Below are 11,212 nucleotides of genomic sequence, written 5' to 3'. Positions count from 1 at the left end.
GAAATCTAAGTCTTATCTCACTGTGAGATACAACATGGACAAAAGTACATACAAGATAAATAAAAGGGACTAATTTGAGTTATATTCAGGAAGGTGGTGGGTGGGGTTAAAGTTTAGCCCTAATATAATCCCTGCATGGTCTTCAGGTCTTCTCAAACTTGTCAGAGGAGCCACATATTGTGAATCTTAGTTTCTCAAGTTTGAGATGCTGCATTACCTCCCTCAGCCACTGAGTCCACCTCGCTGGATGAGGAGTCTTTTCCAATGGAGAAGGATCAATCTCTGTGCTAGTGCAGATAGAAGTATTTTGAGATTAGTTATCAAGTTATTAGTTAGCTGTCATAGGATCAGGATGAATGACCGTTTTGAAAATATCTGACAGTATTTTAAAGATTGAACTCCAGAAATTGTGCCTATTAGGACACAGCCAGAAGGCAGGTGAGAGTTTGCACCTTTCACAGCTGAGATCTCTGTCTAAGAACATTTTAGAAAGTTTGACTTTAGGGAAATGAAGACGATGCAGCACCTTGAATTGGACAAGGCCATGCCAAGGGCAGACTGACTATGTGACTGTGACTAAATAAAAGATATTGCGCCCTCTTTTGAAGGTTCAAGCAACTTAAAATGTTGAACGAAGTTGGAAATTGTTGCATCTCCATCCATGGCATTTTCGAATTCATGGATCTCTCCTGCAACTTGATTGGGTGCTGTCAGATTGGTTCAAACAATGTGGGGAATTAAGTCTTGACTTGGTTTGGAGTATTTTTAAGTCAAAAGGCTCACGTCCAAGTGGAGTCAAGTGAAAGTCAAGTTGCAATTTAGATTTTGTCAAGTCGAGTCTAAATCTATCAAATTTGGGATTGGATTCCAAGTCATGTGACACAGAGGTGAGCCATAGGTAGGTCTTTAAAATATTTGCTGACATTACTTGAGTGAAGCTGTTGTCTATTTTTGTCTTCAGATAAATTAAGTTGAAACTGTCAATTTGTTGTGCTTCTGTACCAAAATTCTTTTTTACTGTGCTTATCTTGCCCCTGTTCAAAATCATTCACTGTGTTTTGGATTTATGAGAATAAATTGCATTTCAAATAATTTCCTTTCTTTATCTTAATTGCAAAATATTAATAAACAAAACTATGAGTCTTGTTTAAATTTTCTCCTGCAAGTAACTTAATTCTCTGCAGAATCTGTCATATGAAAGTTTTCATAGACCATGCTTTTGACTGAAAGGAGAGGTGAGATAAAATTATTGTCTTGATAAATACAATCTTGTCTCCACTCATTGCCTACATTGTAAAAGTGCAAGTTACCTGTAGTGTGGTATGATGTTGTATCCACACTAGAGGAGAGAAATCTGAGTATTGATCAGCTGGCATGGTTTTTTGATGTTATTGCAGTGTTGTGTAATGTAATCATATTACTGTGCCTTGGAGTTTTTGTGATTGTTATTTAAATTGAATGTATAGTGAGATATTGGTACAGTACTGCAGTGGTGCTGCATAATAGGAAAAATGCCAACAGACACTAAATATCTACATTTCACTTAATGCACACATTGAGAGAGGGTCATCGTCTGTCTTTCTGACATCATACTGATATTTTCTCTTTATAAAATATTTTAAACAAACTTTAAACTGTTTTCATACGTGGAGCTTAACTGCTTCCAAATTTACACTTTTACACAATTAGAAAGCAAACATAAATAACAACAGCAAAAGAAAGGAGAAGAGGGGGAAAAGAATGGTTAATGGTCACAACAATATAACCACAAAACAGCATTGGTTTGATTCCAACAACCACATCAGCAGACAAGCTCAAAGCCTCCTGGGAGCTGTAGTTGTGGAATCCTTATCCAAATAATTGTCCTGGTTAAAATGACGACATATTTAAATCGCACAAGCTGTGAAGAAATAAATATTTATTTTGATAAGAATGCGGAAAGTATCATGCTTTTTGAAGTAATTATGAAAAAGCCATGTATTTACAACTGCACTGAGCTGAGAAAGCTTTTGGAACAGAAGATAACACGGAAGTGGGGCGGGACTTGATGTGGCAGGAGTTTACATAGTTTACGAGGTGCACTTGAATGCATCATAAGGGAGGAGTCAGCAGAGCAGTGAAGTTTAGCCTAGCAGGAAGCACCGAGGCTACCGCCGCAGCGGTGGAGAAAGAAGGAGCAGTTTTTAGTTTATAACCGGTGCTCAGACGTGATATCTCCTCGGTTAACACGCTGTCGCTTGGATTCTGGGAGTACTCGCTTTCGGTCTGGTTACATTTTCCTCGACTTTGGATGAGGAGAGAGCTCCTAGCCAACTAAGACACCGGACAGTGGCCGCCGGAGGAGGAATCTCACCCAGCGTCTGTGTACGGTGGACGTCGGCGGAGCAACGGCCGTTTTGAATCAGGTGTGTTGGGAGGTGGGCCCGCTCCCCACGTTTACACGGAGCTCACCCCACAGGTGTTTGCTTGTGAGCCCGCTGAAGAACCCTGTTCATCACTGCCACCTGTTTTCCGTTCGACACCTGAACGGCTCAGGCTAGCTAAAGTTGCTTGTGTAGCCAGGCATCATTCTTCTAATCGCCCACTGGCTAACTGGCTAATTTTTACTCCTCATATTCCACACAGGCAGCTTAGTGTTGCTGCCTTATGTGTAAGCTAATTTGCACATTTAGTATAATTAGTTACAATATCCTCCAAATATTTTTTTTATACCGCAGTAACTAACAAAGGGTTGATGACGCTACAAACTTACATGTTTAACTTTCAGCAGTTGTTTAAAGTTAACTACCTGCTATCCCACAACAGATTCCAAAGCTGTAACACACATACTGATTTATGTTTTAGTTTTTACTGAGCTTAAATATTTTGTTGGTGGATTGCTTTCATGCCGATTGTACCACATCACCTGAATGACTCGTAAGAACTAGCTACTCATGTTGTATTAAATAACTGGGTCAGTCAATAACGACGTCAAGATTAAATCAGCTTCTTTTTACACAGAGATAGGTGAGGATGAGTTTTATTCAAATCTCGTGGCTCAGCTTCTTGATAATTGTAAATCTACAGTAAACAATCCGTCCAACCAAAGAAAGTAGGCTTTAGCACACACACCTACATGTTTTAACTCTCAGCAGTTCCTTTGATTTTATCTACTGTCTCACAATCATATTCTACCATTAAACACGTTCAGTGGATGGTCTCCAACACTGGGTTACTAGTTTATGTTTTACAGTTTCTATTGTGCTCCCATAGTTTTCTTGGTGGTTGTTTTTATGCCGAGTGTACCACATGACCTTAATGACTCGTAAAAGCTCGTCAGTCGTAGTCTATGACATGAATTGGTCAGCCCATAACGACGAAAACATTAAATTGTATTTTTTTTTTGCACAGAGATTGGTGAGGAGGAGTTTTTAATCAAATCTCGTGTTCTGATAGGTTAGTAGCTGGCTAGCTTGTTGTTAATTGTAAATCTACAGTAAACAAAGCGTCCAGGCAAGAATAACAATCTTGACTAGGCATTAGCCCACACCTGGACATAATGATATCAACTTTAAGTTGGTCATTTAGCGAGACATTGCTTAGTGGTTTAACTTACTGTGTGGCTGTACCGAAAAAAAACCCGTGGCTAACCTGTACAGCCAGGTGTGTAGTAGTTGCAGGCAGTGTTGCATAATTACGGAAACGTCTAACTTCAGCAAGGTGTGTCTCCCCAGCAGGTATGTTAGTGAGCTGAGCCCTTTGAGTCAACGGTCTGGTTTCTAGCATGAGTAACTGCGTTTGGGGAGGGGGTGTGTGTGTGTGTGTGTATGGAAGACTGAGGCGTTTCACCGGTTTGGCTAGTTTTAGGAAAATTCACAAGTAAATGACAACATGTAGAATAAAATAATACATCATGTTACTCAGCACTACTCTACTTTGACCAAAGCGAACTCTGTTGTAGTACTGAACTGTGTGACACACATGCTGCACATAGGAGTGTGGATGCATGATTAGCATGGCAGGACAGTTTTCATTCAACTAATACCTGGACGTGGCATTTCCTCCCATAGAGCCTTTAATCATGATCAATGTAGCGGCTCTTTCACCATAAAGCTCAGTTTATATTGCACAATTAAATATAAAAATATTAGTTTTTCATTGTGGTCTGTACTTAAAGCAGTGAATGACAAATAAAAATAGACATAGGGCAGCCTTTTAATGCATACTAGGGCTGATAACAATTAATTCCTGATTGATGAATTGGTCACTAAGAATTTGATTGATCAAGTAAAATCAATCTACTTCATACTTTTGTGTGAGCAGAATTTTTGTTTTTCAATAACAATTAATCGACTAATTGATTGTTAATGTTACCAATAATCAGTTAAGGAAAGTGCTTTGCTATTAGCAACCCTAATGCACACAGCTGTTAGAAACTGAGTACAACTATAACAATAATAATAAAACTATTTATATAACGCCTTTTCAAAACAGGGTTTATGAAGCGCTTCATTGGATAAAAAAACCAACAGCGGGAATCGTGGAGGTACTAAGCATAAAGCATTAAGGACAATTGCATCATCTGTAAAAAAAAATATACAGGATAAGCAATAAACCATATAATACAGTAATAAAACATAAGTAAAAATGAGAGAGAAAATGATAAAAAAAACCAATTGGTATAGAAAAGGTGAGGTATGGGATCATAGCAAGCCTGGCCTATAAAAGTACGTTTTAAGTAAAGACTTAAAAGAAGAGATGGACTTAGCCATCCCTGTCCCCTCTGGAAGGTTGTTCCAGAATTGCTTGCAAACGCTCCATCACCTTTGTTTTTTAGTCAAGATTTTGAGGACCTCAGGCCAATAATTAGCCTGATCTGTCACAGTCAGTAATCAGTAGACACATTATTAAATCATTAATCAAACCAATAACTAACAGCAGTCAGACAACAATACTTTAAAGATTAACCAGTTTTTCTGTCCAACATATGTTGACAGTCTTCTTGTCAGTTCAGCTCCAGTGTAATCCATAAAGATAAACTGTATGTCTGCACAAACTTTGGATTTTGTCATCTCAACTTGCTACCAGCCTCCACTGCTTGGCTGTGCGGTGGGAATGAGAGGCAAACTATTTCAAAAATTAAGTTTTGTCATTAAAATAAGTGCTTGTTGGTCTATCAACAACACCGGCTCATAACACTGTTAATTCACAGTCTAATGTGTGTGTGACGATATTTGAGGTGGTGCAAAGAGCACACATACCTGCTGATAACATTAAACGTGTTTAATTTTATTAGAATGCCAAGATCAGAGAGAGACTGAATTCAGACAGAGCAGACTGAGTTTTATGACCAACACACAGATGATTCATTGTGGAATTGTTTTTTCTTGGTTTATTATTTTTTGTGCCTTGGCTTAGCTGAAATGGTTAAAAATAACAAATTGCATTAATAATTTCTGACATTTTATAGACAAAACAACTAATTGATCACTTGATAAAATACCCAGCAGATTAATTGTCTGTAAATATAAATGTTAATTGTGGGGCACAGTTGCTCTGTTTGCTTCACTGCTGCGGTGCCTATAGTGATACCTGTGAGGGATCTTGTCACAACTTCTGCAAATATAACTTTGTCCTCCATCTCTTTAAATTTTATTAGGATCAACTTTAACAGACAAAGTTGTATAGCACTCTGACTGTTGAACACAAGCAGCAAAACAAGTCCCATAATCTGAACAGGACACTGCTGAAGGACACACACAGGCTGAGTCCCTCCAACACCACCTGCATCAGGGCAAGACTAGCCAAACAAAAAGCCTTTGTTCTCGGTGGACGTAGTACTATTCCACCTGCATAGCAAAGTCCACCTGAAACTATCATGGAGGCAAAATAAATGGCCGCTTCCAAATGTAGGACAAACCAGAGAGATGCTCTCACCTGCTGATTTCTAATATTTTAGAGGAGAAAAAAAAGCAGCATGCAGACATGTAAGACTGTCAGCGTTGTCTTCAAAGGCTTCCCTTTTTAAACTTTGAACAGAAAAGGTAATTTATCAAACCTCGTGAGGATGAGATGTCCAAGAGGCGTACCCTGCTTGTAAACTTCAAACAGGGCACTTGGCTCAGACTGTCATGCTGTGTTTAGCGCCGTTAACTGTTAACTTGATTCCTGCCCTACCTCTCCCAATGTGCAACACATTATCAGGCAGGAAAAGAAGCTTTTTTCTGTGGTTTGCAAATGGGATGGCATAGGAAGTAGAAATGCTATAAAATGTCCTCTGGCTCATCAGGCTTCAGAGCAGATAGAACAGGATGTAGCTTGTTGTGAGCATGTTGTGTTATTTTTAAAAAGGGCAGACAGAAAACATGACATGATGTCTTGTTGACAATAAAGTTTGTTGTGATAAAGTTTAAATGCGAGCTGACAGTGTGGTATCTTCTCCCAGGCTTTAGACATGCTCAAAATGAGACAGCGGTGTTACCCTAAAATAGGGCTGAAGCTAACAATTGTTTTCATAGTCGATTAATCGTTTTCTTTCTCAGTTAATAGTTGTTTTAAAATGGTGAAAAATGTCGTACAGTGTTTCCTAAAGCCTAAGGTGATATCCTCAAATGTCTTGTTTTACTCACAACCCAAAGATATTCAGCAGAGTGTCATAGAGGAGCAAAGAAGCTAAAAAATATTCACATTTAAGAACCTGAAATCAGAGAATTTTCACTTTCTGTCAATTCACTCATTGCTCAATGCGTTTTATTGATTATCAGAATTGTTGGCGATTAATTTAATAATTAATCGATTAATACCATATATATCTGGGTTCAGAATCCCAGTTTATTACATGAGCTGTACATGCTGCAGTCTTTTTAATGTAAGTAGACATGGAAAATGTTTGTCAAATTTGTGATTAATCTAAGTACTTCAAAAGTCCCTAACAAAACTTTCCAGATTCTCAAAGTCTTAACCATCAGATCTAAATTGCTACTACAACAATGAATGTATATTGTCACTATTTTACCAGTTGTTCCTATTGACTTTGATTGTATGTTTTGATTATGATTTTATTTCCAGAGTAAGGGATCAACAGAGGTCTTATCTAGTTATGAATGAAATGAAGCAGTCCTGTCATATTAAATTTTAATAGATTTTTTGGTTTACATGTATGATTGCAAACTATTTCAAAAATCAAACTATTTCATGAAAATAAGTGCTTGTTGGTCTTTCAACAACACCGGCTCATAACACTGTTAATTCACAATCTAATGTGTGTGTGACGATATTTGAGGTGGTGCAAAGAGCACACATACCTGCTGATAACATTAAACATGTTTAATTTTATTAGAATGCCAAGATCAGAGAAGGACTGAATCAATCCTGTCATCGTATTAAATTTTAATAGATTTTTTGGTTTACATGTATGATTGCACAGGTGAAACAGCAGATTATGTTGATAAACTTTTTTCCAGGAAGAAAATCATTCATTCATTCATTTTCTGTAACCGCTTATCCTGGCTGCTGGAACCTATCCCAGCTGACATTGGGCGAGAGGCGGGGCACACCCTGGACAAGTCGCCAGTTCAGGAGCAAAATCAAATTCCAACATAATGTTAAACCCTTTAAATAACTGGCCAAAGCCTTTTCCAAACTTTTAAGACTGTACAAACGCTGAATATTATAAAAAAAAGAAATACACAAAGAAATACACATAATTACGTTGTGGTAATGATGGTATGTCAGATATGACAATGTCTTATTATCATAAGTTACACCTCATGCTGCTGTTGACGGCTTTTCACTGTAGCTTCTTGAGCTCACAGTTCAATAACAGTGATTTGGGTCTGACAAGTAAGAAAATGACTTCAAAGGAGTCAACTGAGAATATTACTAAGACAATTATTTTACAACCCTCCTCATTTGTTAAGATATTTAAATATTTTCCAGCCTAGTGCTTAAAGTCTAATTTATTTATTAATTTCTGCAACAAATCTCCAGTGAATCCCGTAAAGATTCCCATTTCATATTATAAATGTTAGCTGTCTGTGTCAGAGCGGTATTGACTCAGCTCCAGGGACACTGTGTGTTGCTGTGTTGTTGAACTGAATTTCATTATTCTGAAAAGTGTCCAGGCCACAGTATTCACTAGGAGCTGTTGTTGACTTTGCTTGAGGTTTCCATATACTGTATATATATATCATATTCTGACAGGTGCTTCTAACCTGTGTTCACCTTGGGGAAAAATAAGTGGGCCAGCCCAATGGGAAAAAAATACACATAATTGTTGGTTGCAAGTATGTAAATAGATGATTAAAAATGAACATGCCTCTATTATTTTATACAAGGCAAGTGACTCTGGGGTTTGTAAATAGAGAGCCTAAAGGCAGAAGTGGTTTAATAGCAACATAATTGGTACTTTGACTAGTAATTAGTTTTATACTGTACAGTGGTGTTGTTTCAAATCTTGTGTGCAGGTTTTCTACATTCAAAATGTTACTGAATATGACTCTTCTGTGGGGACACACTCAAGTTACAGTACAGGAAGAAGCAACATTTTAATGAGGAAAAAACATATTTGCAGTGTGGAAAAGTATGGAATTTTATTTGAGTCATTGCTGGGTCTTGATAGGTATGGCAAAAAGAAAAGAAAGCATGGAAAAAATATTTGTTTTTTCAGACAACTGCCCCTATTCTGTTTTCTTAAAGATGAAATTCAGAATTTCTAAAGTCATAGTAACAGGCCTGTGTCATATGAGTTAAATGTAGACTCTGTTTCAGCTCACACTGTATTTTTAATATCCTTGAACACTTTTTTTTAAATCATGCAGTAGTTTTCTGCTTAAGCAGAAAACTTCTGCTTAATACCAAACAGTACCAAATGTGTTTTTTCCTCCATCAAAGCTTTATATCCACATACTACATATTGCATGACCACTGCATGGTCTGAAACGTATAAAGATATCTTAAACACTGTTGAATATTAGATAACATTAAAATAATCTTATATTTCAGATCTTTACTTGATAGATTGATTAAAGTTTACTTGACCAACCAAATTCTTAATGACTGATGAATTGATTATCAATTAATAATTGTAAGATATTTGAGGAGATCAACTTGGGCTTTGGAAAACACTATTTTTCACTATTTTCTGTCATTTTTCAGTCCAGCCCACTAATTCATTTATAATCAATTGATCGAGAAAATAATTGACAGATTAGTTGATGATTAAAGTAATCGTTAGTTGCAGCCCTACTCCTGACTCTCCCCTCCTCATCGGTCCTGTCCTGCTGCAGCGGCTGTCCTGTGAACCACATCGTCTTGATAACGTGAATGTGCTACTTCCACCATTCAAATTCCAGTTTGCTGTGATGCAATAAACACAACATTCTTGAAATGTTTTTTTTTTTCCTACATGGGCATGTTTTTGTAAAGTCAGCACAGAAACTGAGCAAGGGGGACACCATAAATTCTCTTTATGTGAATGACCTGTTATGATGATTACATGGTGAGTCACAGCGAGGCTCCCTCAGTGTCAGTGACGGTCTGAGCTGGACATTGTGCTCCTCTTCTGTGTCTCTGTGGTTCTGATTACAGGAAAGAGGGAGTGAGTTGGTGGGAGACGTGATATCCTGCCAGCCACACCCAAAAACTGACAAGATCTCATTTGTGTTTGGTTTAGTGGAAGGAAGCATCTCTGTAATGTCTGCTGTAGTGGATCTGACAGAGCCCTCCTCCTGCTTCGTCTTGTTAGCTGCATTCTTCACTGGTAATACACAGGAAGACACTTTCTATTTCATGTGCATTTATCCGTCTTAGCCAAGAGGCAGCATGACACACCTGATGGTTTCTGTTTCATGCTGCTCGGATGTCCCCTCCCTCCCCATCCCCCTCCAGTCTCACTGCACCGAGCTGACCTGACACCAGTCACACACCCTAACCCGCAGCACAGCACACCATCCAACGCTGACTTGAGAGGACTCGTTTCCATCACCACAACCAAGAATAGCTCAGTGATGTCCTGCTCCAGATCACATATGAGTGTCAGGTCGTACACTTTCAGTTTGATTTGGTGCCTTATCGTGTGCGCGCGTGCGTGCATGTGTGTGAGAGAGAAAGCAGTAGGTCTAGTCACAAGTGCTTTCTCTGATCAGACCATGTGTGTGAGCCAGTTCTCAGTCCAACAGCAGCTGCCAAACAGGTTCTGCTCCATCTGTCTGAATATGGTTTACATTATAGCTGCTTTTTTTTTGTTTTTTGACATAGTGAATGTGAGCGTCTGCACTGATCAGATGTCAGTCAGTCAGGGTGGGGCTGATTGTCTTTGCACCTTTTTTTCCCCCCTGTCTTGCAGCAAGTGCTGGCATAGCTGCTGATTGCATAAGTCCATAAGTAGAATGTTTTGGATGCCAGACATTTCCTGGCCACTCATTCTTACTCTGAGGCACTATGCTAGCTATGTCGCTGAGAGACGCAGGGCAGGCCATGGAGCAGCTCTGCTGGTTGAGCCGCCTTCTCCCCGGCTTGTTATTGTCGTGTTCAGGCATGTTTTTGCACATATTTTTGCCTCCATTGACTCCCTTCTCACTTAGATGGCTTGGTTGATATGCTGGGAATTTGATGACATCACTGAACTGTGAAAGATAACAAGGCATCCTGAGAGGGAACACACTTAAGGGAAGGACATTTGGGACGATATATTGGACAGCAGAGACGGCACATTTAAAGCAGAGCGTGTTCTGACTGTGACTTTGTGAGAAGAGTCAATATACCAGGTGAATAGCTATCATAGGTAAATACTGAATGTTGCCTTATCTCGCTGAGAGATGAGCTCACTGTAGATCAAACATTGTGACCAGCGTGACGAAAGAAAGCTGCAGCTCTGAGTTCATTGCTCTTCTGCTGCCAAGTGAAATTCCTGGGAAAATCCATATGTGAGAGCAGAAGTGGGGCACGTCTCACCGTGCTGCACTCTGCTGAAACCGGCCTGAGCTGCTGCTGTGTTTCTGTGTCACTCACTTGTGACCTGCTATTGTTCTACTGATTAACCTGAAACTAACAGGTACTTCCCTGTCACAGTAACAACCTTGTCTACAGTCTGTGGAAAGTCAGTGAACCTTTGTTTATGTTGTGTGTGGCAAACCTGAAAAATTCTGTGTGTGGCTCCTTCATCAGTTTGGGAAGTTGTTTGTTGTTGTTGTTTTTTTTAAATCTTGAGATAAGCTTATGTGGAACCCTTTTA

General features: G+C 38.9%; 1 protein-coding gene across 1 annotated transcript in view; it reads left to right on the top strand.

Moving 5' to 3' along the window:
- The first annotated feature begins 2,101 nt into the window (after positions 1-2,101).
- llgl2 (LLGL scribble cell polarity complex component 2) overlaps positions 2,102-11,212 on the top strand; it is a 47,079-nt gene continuing 37,968 nt past the window's right edge. Inside the window, exon 1 of the mRNA XM_084740138.1 lies at positions 2,102-2,405. The gene's annotated coding sequence lies outside the window, so the exon portion shown is untranslated. The remainder of the gene's footprint in view (positions 2,406-11,212) is intronic.

The sequence above is a fragment of the Lutjanus erythropterus genome, chromosome 17 (assembly GCF_056507025.1).
Source record: "Lutjanus erythropterus isolate fLutEry1 chromosome 17, fLutEry1.hap2, whole genome shotgun sequence".
In the NCBI taxonomy this organism is placed as follows: Eukaryota; Metazoa; Chordata; class Actinopteri; order Lutjaniformes; family Lutjanidae; genus Lutjanus; species Lutjanus erythropterus.
Note: the sequence above shows the minus strand (reverse complement) of the source record. Positions and strands in the feature narration are given on the sequence as shown.